The 11,992-nt window shown below is 41.1% G+C and overlaps 1 protein-coding gene across 1 annotated transcript in view; it reads left to right on the forward strand.

Annotated features, from left to right (window-relative positions):
* Positions 1-11,992, forward strand: part of mtcl1 (microtubule crosslinking factor 1) — a 104,288-nt gene that overhangs the window by 7,624 nt on the left and 84,672 nt on the right. The window lies entirely within an intron of this gene.

Here is an 11,992-nt window from a genome sequence, read left to right on the forward strand (position 1 = left end):
CATTTTGGTAATAATTTCATTTGCTGTCTGCATGCATTGACTTTCTAGGTTCTCGATACAGACGCCTGTAAATGTAGATTTCCAGGTGTAGACAGAGGAAAGCCTCAGTTACAGTGATGCAGCTTCAGATCAATGGTAATCACCGGCCTGATCAGCAGGACCACTGCAGTGAATTAATTCTGTCTTAACTGCTCTCCAGCAGCCCTTTCAAAACAATTGCTTTGTGCAGTGATGCACAGGAAATGTGAGCGAGTGTAGTTTGCAGGCATGTGATTTTGGACTCCTCACTTCATTTGGCTCCGTGAATGTCTTCTCTTTATAGCTTCTTGAGCAAATGGTGGGTTAGATGTGTATGTGAACATTACACATATTCAGACAGAATCTCTTCCTCCCCTCCCCCCTCACAGCTCAGGTGTGTTTACAAGTTCAAGCCAGTTTCCATAAATCTGTATGTGGAAAGAAGTTCAGCAATGATTTTTTAGGCAACAATTTTTCCTCCTCTCGTAGCTCTGCTGAATAAAAATTGAATTCTGGCAGTCAAAACCAGATCTTTTGCAGTTTTTACAGTATTAATTAACCCTTGAACCTGTGGCTGCTGTGACATTTCAGCTACATGCCACATATCAGTATTTTACAGTGCAAGCTTGGTTACAAGCAATTCACCTGAAATGGTGATTTAAAAAACAAACAAACAAAAAACACCTGATTTAAATACAGTAAATTTCTGTAATTTTACGATCACACACTGCAAAAAAAAAAAAAAAACAACAACAAAAAACTAAGAGCTATCTGTAAAAATACAGATTTCTGATATGGACAATATTTACAATGTCAACATATTTTTTTAAAAAGTCAACATGTAAATTTTTTTGTGATTTTACTAGATGTCATCTGTAATTCACTGAAACAGAGAAAATAAGCAAAATAACAGTAAAAAAAAAAAAACATTCACCATTTTTTAAACCTGTAATATTTTTTCTTTCAAATATGACAAATATCTGTGAAGTTGTGACTTTTTCCCCCTAATTTAAATATTGTAAAAACATTGTAGTTTTATGGTCACCAAATTTTACCCTTTGTAAAAATACAGACTTCTGGCCTGTTTTTTTTGGGCTTATGTGTATATTAATGCTTTTTTTTGTCTGTGATTTTACAATTTGTAATTTAACAAAGTTAAAATCCGTAAAATAACAGTAAAATGTTCAAAACAGTTCAAAACTGTTGAAAACATATTTTTTACAGTGTATACGTTTATAGTGAAGGACACGCATTGACAGGACATTCTGAGCATCGGGAATACAGTCAAAACATCTTTTCATAGAGCAGAACCAGTTTAAAAGATTTTATTACCCTTATATTTTTTGTTTTCTCAGTTGTGATTGATATGTTTGGGACTGTAGTTTCCACTGTACTTTGGGAGATGTAAACAGAAAGTATGGTGTTACCATGGAGACAGAGAGGTACCTATGGGCTAGGCTAAACCCTGCTTTTGTTGCCGATTTGTTTACGTTGTGGCGAACTTGCACCTTGGAAAGTCACGCTTCTGTAGCTACAAGCAGCTTCTGTTTTCACTGTGTTCTAGTGTGTTTCGGTTCATCTTGTGCCAACAAAACTGCTCTGACTTGGGTCTTTGTTGTGTTCCTTGAGCTGTTCATGAGCAGCTTTTTGCACTGTGCTGGGGCACGTTGTCCTGTTGTCATGTGTCTTGTCTGAAATAATGTTCAAGTGGGTGATATGTGTCTAAGAAACATCCACTTAAATGCAAGAACTCAAGGTCTCCCAGCAGAACGTTGCACTGTGACGAGATAATCGACGTTATATACTCGTTCTGTTAGTGGTTCTAATGTGACTGATGGCTGCATGATGTACAGACACAGTTAAAATATTTCAGATTTGCTTTAAAATCTTGTCTCTTGTACATTTTACGACTGCATGAACAGAATTCAGACCTTCAGTGTCTCTGTTCTTGCCATGTTGCTCAGTGGAGGGAGTGTTTGCTTTGGTAATTGTGAAGTCCAGGTAACAAGATGAGCGGAGGCTATTCTCAGCGCTGCTCAAGTTCAGCTGCTTAGACTAATCGATTTTGACAACAGCAGGTAACATGCCGTCTGCCAGCAGAGAGAAAGTAGGCTAATACCAGACCAGCCAGCGTGGAGACGGGCTTTCTTTTGGCAGCTGGATGACACCGTTTCCTGTCTGCTGTTGTCATGTGTGCTGCTGGTTTGATTCCCTCCGCAAAAAGGTCTGCTGCTGGTTTAAGATCTATATTCTGAGGGCGCTGATGAGTGACTGACCGAGCTGCACGCGCTGGGACAAAGACAGAAAATCCATGTCTGGTTCGGGTGTGCTAATGCACCAAATGCAAGCTCCAGTTTTTTTGTTGTCGTCGCTGTGACACTGGTAACCTTTTGAAAGGAAATGATTAGCTGAACAGTGGGGCTGAAGTGCGAGGATGCTGCACGTGAAGGTTTTTTTTTAATTTGCAGAGCACTCAAACTCAGGGACTCTCTCAGTGTGACCACTATAGAAGTTGACTTTGAAGGCCACGCTGCGCTCTGCTAGTGTGGCTGATTTTTGTTCAGCTCGCTTCGGAGGTCCTTGGTGGTGTAAAACGATGCATACATGCATGAGCGTAAGATGACACAGGCTGTCATGTACGCAGAGAAACAGGGGAGGGAGTCATAGAAAGGCTGAGATAGCGGCTGCTCCAAATGATTGCAGATTTTTTTTTTCTTTTTTTGTGTTCCCCCGAGGTTTGTCCCAGAAAAACACAAACCCGTCTCTGGATCTTTTCTAATGCAGCCCCCCCAATATGTTCAAAAATGGATTGCACGTTTCTTTGTCCAGGATTTTTTTTCCAATTTCAACAACCGTGCACTTGTTTCAGAAGTCTTTAATATCCGTGAAATCCATCATGCACAGAGGATAACCAGTTCAGGGGATGATAAGAATGTTTACGAACATGCTAAGGCCATTTAGTCGGGGATCCGGTTTAATAATTGAATCTAAGAAGCTGCCCTCTGCTCTCTCAGTCACAGAGATAATTCTCAGTCACAGAACAGAGAGGAGGAGCATGTTACTGATAAGAATGCAGCTCGACTGGATGGAGAGGTTGCTCCTTTTCCTTTCTGCTTTAATTACACCTTGTAAATCCTGACCCAGGTGTAATGGGACGAAGCGAAAAAGCACAAACTCATTCGCACTGCTTCAGTCATTGCACTGAATTTTAGAATCCAGCCAGAGGCGCCCCTGCAGTCTTTGAGGTTGTTTTTCTAAATTATCGTTTGCGGCTCCCTTATCACTTAAGTGCAAACATACATTCTGAAAACAAATAAGCTTCTGGAAGGTGAAAGGGAAACAACACCGTCGCAATGGTGAAACATTAGATATGAACATGGCTTCTTACAAGAACAGGTTTGAAAAGGTTGCTTTGTGAAAAAAACAGCTCAAGTTTCCTGAACTCATCCATCCAGGAAAACTCTGTAAATAAGGGACACTTTAATAAGAAATAATCAGGATAAACAACCAAGTGTTTTCTCTTGAGTAGGGCTCCTGGCTAACTTTTCGCACTGATGCCACTCCTATAAACTCCTATAAACTGGTTAAACTTTTCTAGACTCTACAATTTACCAATGTTCCTAAACGCCTCACATGCAGGCTAGAGTGCACGTTAACTACCTGGCTGTGCACAAAGAAGCCTCCAGTCGACCGTGCACGTACCTCAGACAGTTGTGTGACCAAAATGTACTTCATAAAGAGTGAAATAATCAACTAGATGTTCAAATTCTAAGATGAAGCAGAGTAATTTTTAACGACATGTTTGTGGCAACATCAAAAACGTGGCAGTTTCTGTGAGCGAAGCACATTTTAAACTTAAAAATTAGAGTCTGTCAAGTTTATTTAAATGTAAAAAGCCAAAATCGTGATTAATATTTGTCTTAATTTTGCAGTCCTAGCACTAGCATTAGCAGCTGTGATTGAATGTAGTGCTTTTTCTTCTTCACTGGCTCAGTCGGTATCTATATCCAGCCTGCAGCTGCACTTTTTAACGCCAGGTGTGTCTGAGTCGGGACGTCTTCCTCTCCACCAGCTACCTCTTCTTTCTCGTCAGCTGTAGACATTACCTGTTTGGAACATGTACCTCCTGAACAAACTGTTTCATGCGTCAGGCAAAGACAGACTGATTGAGCCAGTAAAGGAGAAAAAGTGCTGCTGTCAGTCACAACGGTGAGGGCAGCAGCCAGGTGTGACGGTCAGTGGGCCTCTAAATCAACCTAATGATCATCATGTACTTGCGTGAATATAACCACATAAAACTTCAACATACGCTTAAAGAATAGTTGCATAATCAATCTGTTGAGACGAGCAAACCTGCCTTTTTCTGTAACTGTTTTTAATACACCTGGATGAAACTGTCTTTGTTTTTTTTATCAGACAATATATTCTTTAGGGATTAACTGCTGATCAGCCTGGTTTATTTTTGTACCAGATATTCAGCATTTTTACGATTACTGTTATATTTTTTTTAACTGATTCTCCAAAACATTACCTGAAAACGTGGCTCCAGAGGCTGTGATGCATCTCACCCTCTGTAATCGTCACTCTGTGGTTTAAAGCAAAGTCCCGCCCACAGCACGCTCTTATTGGTTACACTGTACAAGTTGTAGCCAATCAGCACACAGGGATAAATTTGGAAAAGTTCTTTCAATTCAACAAAACCCTTTAAACAGAGTTTTGTGTTGAAGTTTGTGTTTAATCCCAGTATTTTTAATTAAACTGCAAATCTATATCAGTTCCAATCAGCTTCCTTGATTAATAATAGCTGGTATTCGTATGGGTTCGGAAAGAAAAGCATCTTGGTGGATTCCTAATGTGCAGTTTGTGCTAAACATTGACAGACCTTCCTTTTTACATTAAAGGAAGATGTACAGGGAGGCTGTGGCTGATGTGGTTGAGCAGATTGTCCACACAAGGTCGGTGGTTCAATCACTGATTCCTCCACATGCGGATGTGTCCTTGGGCGCTGTCAGGCGAGCACCTTGCATGGAGGTGCACAGATGAATGAGAAATACTGTAAAGTGCTTTAAATGCTGCTAAAGAAGGAGAGACGCTGTAAAAATGCAGATTGTTTGTCATTTGAGCATCATGTAAATGACTCCATAAGCTGTTAAAAAAAAAAAAAAAATGAAATCCTGTTGAAATTTCTCACCGCAGTGGCAAATAGTTTGAGCATCTGTGGCCTTAAAAAGCCACCTCCTCCTGTCCTCTGCTATCAGAGGCTACACAGTGTGACTCCGGCCCAGAGATTGGCACCCCAGCGTGGATTAATCCAACAAGAAGGGCTGTTATAAAACAGCCTGGCGTGTTTCGGTACACCGTGATGGGAGGGGAGAGCAGGCGGGGAGGAAGACAAAGAGGCAGAGCGACAGAGAGTGGCAGTAATCAGGCGGCTGGAAGGTCCTGTGCGCCGGAGATACGACCAGCAGCTCCACAGTTTACACACCTGATATTAAACTGTTGAGAGCTGCCGGTTGACAGGATCTTGTGTTGTTACAACGCTGGCCCGCCGCTGCTTTTGTGTGGTCAGCAATCGGCGGAGAGATTTTTCACTCCTCTGACACTTGAAGAAAGGCCTACTGATACGTGTAATGAAATGGAACTAATGAAATGCCAACACGCAGTACACGAGCATCAGGTGATTTATTAGGTGTTCCAGTCCCCCCCGTGATAAATTCATCTTTCATTAAGGCCAAATGATAATCCTTTGTGCTGTGCTTTTCCTCCTCAGTGACTGCCAGGTATGCCTGTCAGACTTCCTCACACAGAAGCGTTGACCTCAGATCTCATGGGGACAGTATCAGTTTGGTTTCTACTGTATTGTACTAACCCGTGTAAACACCACATTCTGGCTTTGCTTCTGTTCGGAGGAGATGCTTTATTAAGCCAGCCAGAGAGTGAACACATACCTCATTTACCTCTTGTGTTAAATAGCTTTGCATCAATAGGGAGCATTTCTTCTGATATTCAGTGTGATGATTATCCACTGTTTGCCCCTTACGAGCCATGTCGGTAAAGCCTCTAAGCAGGTATTTGAGCCAACAGCACCAGACTGCTATCCAAATGTCTGGAGAGAGACCCAGGAGTGCAGTTTTAATGATCACAAGACATATTAATTGCACCATTTTTTTCAGTAAAATCTAATAAAAACTGCTTAAAATATTTGGTGACATTGCCGCAAATTAAGATGTTAAAAGCGTTTTCCCACCACAGGTTAAACTTCTGCAAGTTCATCTGTTACAAAACGTGTCGTACAACCGTCATCTTTGGCGTTAAGTAATTCTCCCACAGATTTAAAAAGTAATGATAGTCCCATTTCTTATTGATAAAAGTCCTCGGTATTGGCCAGCAGTTCAAAGAGCATCCAAGACACTCTTTAAAGACTTTAAATATATAAATTCGTTAAAAAAAACATGGAAACGTGTTTGGAGTCAGGATGTAGGAACATTTACTCTCACACAGATTTCCACTCAGGACTCTTTCATCGTGACATCTCTGCCTTATTATCTGTAGACACCCAGACTGTTATTGCATTTGAAAGGCCATTCATGTCTGTTCTGTGGAGCGGAAACAGAAATCTTAGGAGTGAATACCTGAAAAAAAACAAACCTTTCTGGATGGTTAGTTAGCCTGTAAAATGTCAGAAAGTATCAAGAAATGAAATCTAGAATCACAGATCAGGGCAGCAGTGGTTTGCATTGTCACCTCACAGCAAGCAGCCTTTCTTGGGAACAGGCTGCACTTATATAGTGCTTTTCTGCCTTAATGGTGCTCAAAGAAATGTGTTTCTCATTCACACGTACGAATGGCGACGAAGGGCAGCATTTGGGGTTCAGCCCAAGAACATGTGGAGGATCGAACCACCGGGCTTGTGATTCGTGGACAACCCGCTCTGCTGCCTGAGACACAGCCGCTTGTATTCATGTGTGACGTCTTCATGTTCTCTCTGTGCATAGTACTTGTGATTCTAAATTGGTGGTAGGTTTGAATGCATGTCTCCTTCTAGTCAGACCCATAGACTGTATAAAAGATGGACGTAGCAACCGGCCCTGAAAAATGAAGCCAACCCGGAAGTGTCAAAAACCTGCAATATCACTACATCCGCTAGTCCTGGCTCCAAAAAGCCCTGGCTCCCATAGAAATGAATTGGAAAAGAAGTGATCACAGATCACGAAATACTGCATTCCTACAGCTCAGGATTTTTTTTTTATTAGTTTTCATGGTCAAGTCCAGAGATCAGGTGGCCGATCTGAAAATAAATCAATACTGAATTTTTTAAAAATCGTCAAAATTTTGCGGGGCAAGGGGTGTGGCTGGTTTGATTGACAGTCGGCAGCGACCCGCCTCTCAATCCGTCTGACCAATCGCTGCTCCTATGGCTCCGCCCCCCTCCGACGATTTTTGCGTCACTGGCTCCAAAAATCCAAGATGTCAACCAGGAAGTAGCAAAACCCTGGCTTCATTTTCTCAGTTCAGAAACCAACAGGTGACGTCACCGTAGCTACGTCCATCTTTTATGCAGTCTATGGTCTGACCTGACCAAGGTGAACCCCGCCTCTTGGCCAGTGTCAGCTGGGATAGTCTCCAGCCCCTACCAACCCATACAGGGTATAGCTAGTAGATAAATGGATGCTTCCAGAGCCCAACGGATGTTTTAAAATTGCTCATTTTCATCATCAACTAACAGTCCATCTGAATTGTACAGTAAAACAGCACTATGCCGATTAGTCCTTTAATCCCTTTGTCAGTCGAGAGAAATTTAACTGACTTTTTTTTAATGCTAGTTGGTTTTATTCCAGTGAAATCATGTGTATTTGTGTTGATTTTTGTTGGTGCCTCTGTGTTGACAGTTAACCCTTTATAGGGCATTTATTGAAATACTTGGAAATTTACATTTTCAACCCCGGAGTGTTATTGGTGGATATAAGAGGACATTTTTTTTCTTTTTTGACTTTTAAAAAAAGTTTTAGATTTAGGCTGCAAATCAAAGTCAGAGTAGTTACCATTTACAATTCATCACCCACCCCTGGTATAGAAAAAATCCAGATAATATGTGTATAAATTATTGGAAAATTACACATATAAAGATAAAGGAACATTTATTTCCAAATCATCAGTCAGACTTATAGGACTTATGACACTTATGTCAAAATGTGTCTCTGGCTCACTCGTGATTGGTCAGAGGCCATAGTGTCGTCATGTAGCCTGACCTTCATTGATTGGCTGGATGACGTCATGTGATTTTGCTCCCTGCCGTTCTTAAAGCCTTCGAAAGTTACCATATAGGGTTCCTTGCCTGATAAAGGCTTAAGGGTAGATTTTAGGGAATTCAAGGTTCCTGAGCCGTGGGAGATAAAAAAAGACAAATATTCTGATAATTGATCGCTAAACTGTATGTATTTGTGTCGTTTTTTTGCTGCCTCCTCTGAGTTATACGTCTTTGTTTGGGTAGTTGAAGGCAGATTTGAAAGAATTCAAGGTCCCTCAGCCTCAGGTGTTGCTGAGTTTTGGCAGTGCTCCCCACCAGCCCCTCGTTTTTTTTTTGTTTTTTGTACTACTGCTTTGTGTTTTGCCTTTTGTGTAATATCGTCCTATTGTGGACACGGATCAAAAATCAGCAGAAGCAACATGCAAAATAAATCAGAATTTGGACAAAGTACCGTTCTCGCAATAGCAACGTCTCAGTGGGTTTTTAAATGTGCAACAAACAGTCACAGTGACACTTTTTTTTTTTTTTTTGCACACATGTCTGAAGGCGTCTCCAAGAGATGCTTCAACCCATCTCAGTCTTTAGTTGCTGTGTTTCACTACTACAAAAGGTCTGAGAGGGAAATACCTGCATCCTTAATGTGTCGCATCAACAATGCTTGAGCGAGACTCGCTGCAGACATCGTTTGTTTCATGTCAGAACAGCCGCCGTTACTCTTCTCTCTCAGCAGAAGAATTCGGCTTTGGCTTTGAAGAAAGTATCTCCTGATCCTCCCGTTCTCATCTCTGCTTCTCACCTCTCCTTCGTATCTTCCCCCTTGGTGCTCTTTTCTTGCTGTGGTTCCCTGCTGGAGGAGTGTAAAGGAATCTCATTGACCTACTTAATATCTTGTGTCTGACTCCACCAATAGGAGGGAGAGCAGGCGTGAGGAGAGGAGTAGCGCAGGGACGCTGCTGTAAGTCAAAATCTGCTGCAGTGACACACATCCATACGAGGGCTTTCATCACGCCACGGCGGTGCAGTTTGCTTCATGTGCAGAAATTCAACATTTACATAACGAAGGAGAAGGAAGCTGCTTAAAAAAAAACACAACTTGTATTCAGGTGGAGACTGCAGAGCATCAAAACGTGTTGCTCCAAAACAGGTTTGACCAGATGATGGAAATATTTGAGCAAAACCATAACAGCGGGGAAGCCTGACAAAACAACAAGATTCATTTCAGAGCTAGAGATCAATTTTTTTTTAACTTGACGACAATCGTGTGCATCCTGAGTGAGATTTCAAAGACGCTACATCTAAACTGTGCAGTCGCAAGTCATTTTCGAGGCGATGATGTTCCCCTATAGGCAAAAAGCTATCACCGACACAAAGCAAAACGGAGGAAATAATCAATTCTGCATGAAACCCCGGAGTGATGTGTTATAATTCTGAAGCGCTGTCCTTTGAAGTTTAAAACCCCTGGAAAATGGAATTCCTCCAACATGTGAACAGGTTCGGAGTGTTTCAAACCATCAAAGCTGCCCCTTCGTAATCATAAAATGCCCTGAAGCGTTCGCTGCACCTGCATCAAGGGACATTTTAAAGCAGTTAAAACATTTTTGGTCTACTTGAACACAATCTTCAAAAATCTGGAGGTTTTGCTTGTTTTTTTTTTACATATCATCTGGATTGTATAGCTGTGTTCGAAATCACCCACTCACTCCCTACTCCCTATATAGTGATCACTACATAGTGATCACTATATAGGGAGCACCTCGGCAAAGTATCATTTCGGACACTACTCGAGCTGTTAATTACGTCGCTCGCCAGCCGTGATTTGTGCTGCAACAGCGTAGTACAAACAAAGTTTATTGCATAGCTAAGAAATCAAATTAAATCAAGTTTATTGTCATTTTGCTGTACATACCAGATGAGAGAGCGTTTCTTCAGGATCCAGTAACTAAAAGCAATTTAAATAAAGTGGTGTCGTATGTCCAAATCACAACCGAGCGCCGCAATTTTGGCGACGTTCACTGTCCGGGTAAAATAAAATATAACAAAACAAACGGGAATTTTTCCGCGCTCTCGTTCATCTCCATTTCCATTTCCTACGCGCAATGCATGATGGTCCATATTGCTCGGTTAGTGACCATTGGCTGTACACTACTTTTTATGGTGCATTGTGGGATATTTTGAGTGACTATATAGTGGATGAAATTTACCGCTGAGAATTCGAACAACACTACAAAATGGCGTGCACCCTATACAGTGCAATGTGTAGGGCATAGGGAGTGATTTCGGACACAGCTTATGTGTTGTTATGAGTGTCTATTTAGAGCTTTGTCCAAAACCAGTCAAGAAAATTGAAGAAAAAACCCATATTCTAAGTTTTTATCAATTTTAAGAAGAAATCATTGTTTATGGAAGTAAACTACATTTAGGAGCTGCTTTCTTAAGATGTTGTACCCTTTTAGAAGCCTTTTTAATGTTGTTTATGTCTCAAAATAAGAAGAAAAAAAAATCCAATACTATATTTCAGCTTTTCTTTCAGTTGATAATTTAAACCTCATCCATTGATTTTTTTTTTAGAGAATGAATATTTAATGTGCTGCAGATGATTAAACGAGGAAATCAACTGAAGATAAAATAGTGGAAACTTGTCTAAAACATCTGGTGGTGCAGTTGAGATACAGGTGTAGTAGTGTAATACAGTTTAAATATTTAAAAAAACAGCCAAAAAAATGCAAAGGAGTTTTAAATCTGTGTCAAGAAAAACATAATCTCATCGTTTCACAATGTGCTTCTCAGCTTAACCCAGATCTGGAAGCAGCAGAACGCTCACAATGCCATCCAATGTTGGTATCATGGCTGCTTCTCTTCTGCACCGTAACAAATGGTATTAGCAGTTATATTTAGGGAGGTTGACGGCAGCTTGGCAGGCTGTAAGTCAGGCTGATTCATTGTGTTTCTCACCTCTCCTCCGAACACGAGGAACCGACGGGCCATCAGGAAAACGTAGCTCCCGGTAGGATGTTGGGGTTCATCGCCTCGAGCGAAATACAGTCAGAAAAAAAGTGTTTTTGGCCTCGCCAAAGGTTGTGCAGGGAGAGTAGATGTCAGTTTTGATCCGTGTTATGCAGCTGAGTTATACGGAGGAAGGATGTTTGTGTCACTTGCAGACAATGAAGGTTTTTGCTGAAGAACAGAAAATGGAGATGCATTACAGGGCGCTGGTTGAAGCTGCACCACGGGAGCAACAAAGACCGAATGATTTCAAACTGAAATCTGCAATTTAAGATGTTAAGCTGAGCGTAACATCTGGAGTTTAAACTGTTGCGTCAATAAATTCCGGCCGTCCTCATTTTGCCAGACTTTAGCTGGTATCTGATGTGTTTTAAATCTATTATCCAGTAAACACTTAGGCTGAACTTAAAAAATATCAAAAACAAATTCCAGTTGCAAAACATGTCTTTAAAAAAATCTAAATTAGATATTTCCCCCCAGTTGTAGAGCCCCAGTAACAACATATGCTGTATAAAATGACTGCAAGTAATGCAAACTAGGTCACTGGTAGATATTACCAGAGAACTACCCAAATTAGCTCCACAGCTCAAGGGATCATTGCAGCCCCTTTTAGCTCCTTGTTTTGGTTGTGTGGCCTCTAAGTTCTGGCCTCACCAACAGTGTTTTCAGTAGCAGACAGCCGCCTTTGTCAGAAAAAAGCTTTGATAAATAAACTGTACGCCA

Source organism: Stegastes partitus, unplaced genomic scaffold (assembly GCF_000690725.1).
Source record: "Stegastes partitus isolate 25-593 unplaced genomic scaffold, Stegastes_partitus-1.0.2 Scaffold167, whole genome shotgun sequence".
Classification (NCBI taxonomy): domain Eukaryota; kingdom Metazoa; phylum Chordata; class Actinopteri; family Pomacentridae; genus Stegastes; species Stegastes partitus.